The sequence below is a fragment of the Phoca vitulina genome, unplaced genomic scaffold (assembly GCF_004348235.1).
Source record: "Phoca vitulina isolate PV1807 unplaced genomic scaffold, GSC_HSeal_1.0 scaffold13, whole genome shotgun sequence".
NCBI lineage: Eukaryota > Metazoa > Chordata > Mammalia > Carnivora > Phocidae > Phoca > Phoca vitulina.
This window is the reverse complement of record NW_022589716.1, coordinates 5,097,892-5,102,995: the sequence shown is the minus strand read 5'-3', so window position 1 is coordinate 5,102,995 and position 5,104 is coordinate 5,097,892. Positions and strand designations below refer to the sequence as shown.

Genomic DNA, 5,104 nt, shown 5'->3' with positions numbered 1-5,104 from the left:
GGCTTGATTCCAGGACCCTGGGATCATGACCTGAGCCAAAGGCAGACACCCAACTGACTGAGACACCCAGGCACCCGTCTAATCTTTTTAATTCAATTTAATTAATCTTTGAATTAGGCGATGTTTTAGGTCCCTTTGAGATGGAAGAGTCCCTTTGAGATAGACTGATGTGATAGCTTTTCCTGCAGAAGAGGAGGTAGACTCCCCAGAGCACAGCAATCTGACAGCATTGGAGGAGACCACATTCATATGGGGAAGGACTTGCCAGGAACTACCAGGTTCAGAATGGGCTGCCTGGCGAGCCAGGAAGCTCCCTCCCTGGCAACACACAAGAACCTCCCAAGCTTGAAATCATGATTAATGCAATCTTCTTGTTAGCTGCAGACACATCCCAGCACTGTATGTTAGGGCAGCAGGTAGAATTTCACAACGGCCCATAATTATCATGAGTTACTAGAGCAAAGGCTACACCCCATTCTTGGAATGTGGTCATTTCGTTTTAAGTGACTTGGTTTTATCCACCTGCCAAATGATTTTGGATATTTTTACCAACATCCTTGTAAAAGATTAGATTTGCTCCTTATATTTCAACATCAGGTGTTTCAAATGTGGTTGAATTTTCGTTGGATACAGGCTGACATGTTATTTAGTTGAAAGAGATGATTGTGAAGAGTATGTTTTCATAGGTAAGGCATGACTATGTGGTCATAATAACGTGGTTGGGGGGTGTTCAGCATGACCGGAGGGCTCAGCTTCCTGGCCACTGGTACTACCATCCCTACCTGGGTCATGGAGAAAGAACTGCTGACTCTGCCTCCTTTCTAGGTACCACGTTTGTTAGAATGGATATCACACTTTTATATCATTTTTTTGTATTCTGGTATTTTCAGTTGTATATTCTGCACCTTGTTCCATGTGGTTAATAATTGTTGGAAAATGTAATTTGTAGGGGCACCTGGGTGGCGTCCAACTCTTAACTCTTGGTTTCGGCTCAGGTCATGATCTCAGGGTCCTGGGCTCCATGCTCAGCGTGGAGTCTGCTTGAGATTCTCTCTCCCTCTCCCTCTACCCCTCTCACTCATGCTCTCTCTCTCCCAAATAAATATTTTTAAAAATGTATAATTTGTAAAGACTCCAAAATATTGTATAGATATTCATGGTTATATAATCATTGTCTTATCATTGTGTGACCAAGTTGTTCCAGAAATACACTTTTATAAATAATGCAATGAACATCTTTGTTATTTTTAAAATTATTTCCTTAAAGTAGATTTCCCATAGCGCAATTTCTACCTGTGATCATATTTCTAAGTCTGTTGATTCATTTTTGCCATATTGCTTCCAGAAAGTGTGTAGCAATGTATATATTCTTGGCACTCATAGATGATGGTGTGGGTCTCAGCAAGCATCCATCAACACCAAGAAGACAGAAAAGAAAAAAAATTGGCCAATTATATGGGCAAAAGAGATGTCATTATTTTGTAACTAATATTTATTTAATTACTGAGAAATTCTTTTTAACTGTGATTAGTAGTCATTCATATTTCCTTTTCTGTGAATTACCGGTTTGTGCCCTTTACCCGTTTCATTCCACTAGATACATCTGCTTTTTTCTTATTGAGTCATATAATTCTTACCCCAGGAGAAATAACTCACCCTGCATGGTTCAATGTCATCCTTACCACCTTCTTAAAAGAGTGACAGACTAATACTCCTATCACTTCCACACACCAAAGACGCCATTTTCCCATCACCCTTCCTGGAGACACTTGTCAAACAACAGTTAACTTCCATCCCCATCAATCCAAGTTTTCCCAAAAGATTAGGAGGGATTTCTATCCCTGTCCTCTAGTTACAGGTCCAGGAAAAACAAACAGTCAACCTTGTAAATCCAGACACAAAGACCAAATCCGTTGATTAACTGGTTCATCTCATAGTCTTAGAGTGGATTTTCAATGAACACTTTAAAAATACACACACACACACACACACACAAACACACACACACAAATTATATACAAATGTAAAGTATAAATGCATATACACAACACATACATATGTAAATTCTATCTTCACTGACTGTTTCTTACAAGTCAATATCCATAAACACAAAACTATTAAGTGTAATCCTTTTGGAGTGGTCACCTTCTCAACAGATGAGAATTTATGAAAGCACAGGGAACACACCGGGGGCACAGCCACGTGCATGTTGACTAAAGAGGTATAAAGGGCCAAGTCGGGATGACTGGGAGAAGCAAGCACATCACGGTAATGGGTGGGAGAAAAGAAAGGAAAATGGGAGAAAAGCAATAAGAAAATGGACATATGCCACAACAAACTTTCCCACTCTGGCCCCACACTACCTACTAAATCGCAGTTGGGCCCCTCTCCTCTGCCTCCTCAATCCAAGAGCACTTCTGGGAGGTACTGCTCCCACCTGCCTAGACCCCTCTCTCCAACTCCTTGTTCCTAGAAACCTGACGGTTTACCCGGAAATAACGTCTAAACTAACAACATCTATTGCATTTAATAAGTTCTTGCCCAGATGAGAACAGAAAAGAAGACAAGCAGTACCTGCTACTTTAGCAAAGTCCGTTATGCATCCAGTGACAGCTAAGGTCTCGCCACTCATGAAATGAAGATACCATCTGATCAGAGACATTAGTAAGGTAGGAAACAATACGGCTTCCTCTTTTAAACAGACTAGCTGCTCAGTTTTGCAAGTTTTCAGAAGATATCAAGTTTGGTACAGTTCTTCTTTTCTACCATTGACATGACATTCTAAAGCACTCAGTTGAGTAATCCTTGAGATGAATTCTGTTGATGTTCAACAGCTATTTTAAGGGTTCTGCATTCTCTTGGCATTGTTCTTTTTTTTTTTTTTTTTTTTTTTTTCAGAAGGTGGAGATAGTTCTCAAATAAGCATTGCCTTGACCCAGGGGAGGCAGGGTAAAAAGTAAAATCAATCAAATGACAGATGGTGACTACATCTGACAGATGGTGGTGAGCATTATAACGTATAGAATTGTTGAATCAGTATGTTGTGCACCTGAAACTAATAGTATGTCAATTGCTCTTCAATACTAAAATGAACTTTTTTTTAAGATTTTATTTATTTATTTGAGAGAGAGTGAGTGAGAGTGAGCGAGCACGAGCAGGGAGAGGAGTGGAGGGAGAGGGAGAAGCAGACCCCCCACTGAGCAGTGAACCTGACGCAGGGCTTGATCCTGGCACTCCGGGATCACGACCTGAGCTGAAAGCAGATGCCCAATCAACTGAGCCACCCGGGCATCCCAATACTAAAAGGATTTTTTTTAATGAAATCAGAATTTTCCTGTGAAAGGAACCATGTAGACTGCGGGATAACCAAATTATTCTACAGAACTCAACAGGAGACTTCGATGAGTCAAGGTGGAGATGACCCAAGAAGAGCCAAGAATACCTTTCAGCTGTGGCCCCCACAGCAGCATAACCTTGCGTTCATCATTAGGTCTTGCTGGACCTCAGCCTTCTCATCTATAAATCATAGGGTAGACATGGAAACAACTAGAATATGGGAAAAGGCTCTGTGGAATATATAGGGCTAAACAAACATAAGCTCTGGGTAGAATACCACTGTGACACATGCCTGCTCTGTGTGCTGATGTGTCCAGGGGACCTGTTCTGATGCTGGGCACAGAGCACATGTCACCCAACACTTGTGGGAAGAGCTCCGATAAACTGGCTAAGTGGACATGTCAATGAAGTTCACCAAGTGTTTGTCACATATCTGCTATGTATGCAGGGCTGTGCTACATGCTTCGAAGGATAGAGATGGGGGAAAAAGCAAGGACTCTGCCAAAGAGGGCTCACGGGCATCCTGGAGGCTGGAGTTTGAGGGAGCTTGACAGCCAGCATTCAGTGTCAGGTGGGTCCTAGAAGCCCTGCCAGAGAAGAGTTAGAGGAACTGGAAGCTTCTAGTCTGAAGAAGAAGATAGGAAGTTGTTTTACATTATAATGGAGTTGGCCTTTCCCTTCAGCTCTCTGAGGCCAAGGTGGAGAGGCTGCTAGGAGGCAGATTTCTGCCCCAGAGAACTAGAAGTCTCTACAGGGTGTCCTGCCAGGGGGGCCCATCCTAGGAGCCCCCTGAAGGAGCTGGGGATGCATAGCTTGGGTCCCTGGAACCAGGGGCCAGGCCCCCCCACAGCTTACCCTGCCTCCCCTCGCCTGCACACTAATGGCCTGGGTGAATACCCATTGAACAAGTCAAAGAGTAAAGGAAGGACCTCATTTTTGTAAATGTTCTGGGGAAAAGGTTCACAACAGCTGTGTTTTCACTTTTGAAAAGGAAAGAAAACTGTATTATTATTATTATAGAAACCTAATAGAAACAGAAGAGGAAAAGAATCTACACATAGATGAAGGGAATAGCAGGTAATAAATGAGAACAAGGCAAAGTTACATCAAATCGGGTACTTACTACATCCCGCCTCATCAGCTGAGGAAGTCAGGTGGAGACAGCCAGGCTGGAGTCCAGATAGAGAGGCTTGGGCGGAGCATCCTCCCCTCAGGTGAGACTTCCCAGTGACCATTCCCAGAAGGGCCATATTTATAGGGCAAATGAGAGGGTTTGAAGTTAAACATATGTTGGCCTACTTGCAGTTTGGAGCGAGCTGCCTTTCTATGTTATCATGTTATCATAGTTTCAAGGTGCCTGGGCTCTGTGTGTCTGCACCCCACTCTTGGATTCCATTCTGGGGGGGGCCAGCCCAGCCTGGAGCAGGAGGGGATGTGAGACCAGATTTGTAGTTCTTGGCATCCAGAACAGAAGAGCCAGTTCTGACCTGGAGGCCAGATAATATATTTTAAATAACCAGGCCCCCAAGGTCAGTGACATAGCACGAGTCTCATAAACAACATTTCTCAGCCTGCTTGTGTACGTGCAGGGCCAGGTGGTCGGTTATGCGGGACAAATCACAGAAACAGCCATCCATGTAGAACAGTCATGCAAATTTTGAGAATAAGGACAACTCTCTCTGCAGATGGGAAGCTGGATTGGAAAATGCCAGGGTTTCCAGCGGTGTTTCTCAGATCTTTCTTTCTGCCCCCAAATCTCCCATTCAAG

The 5,104-nt window shown here is 43.3% G+C and overlaps 1 protein-coding gene across 1 annotated transcript in view; it reads right to left on the bottom strand.

Annotated features, from left to right (window-relative positions):
• The window catches only part of CCR3 (C-C motif chemokine receptor 3), a 17,077-nt gene extending 14,453 nt beyond the window's left edge, over window positions 1-2,624 (bottom strand). Inside the window, exon 1 of the mRNA XM_032412254.1 lies at window positions 2,575-2,624. The gene's annotated coding sequence lies outside the window, so the exon portion shown is untranslated. The remainder of the gene's footprint in view (window positions 1-2,574) is intronic.
• Between the last annotated feature and the right edge of the window lie 2,480 nt (window positions 2,625-5,104).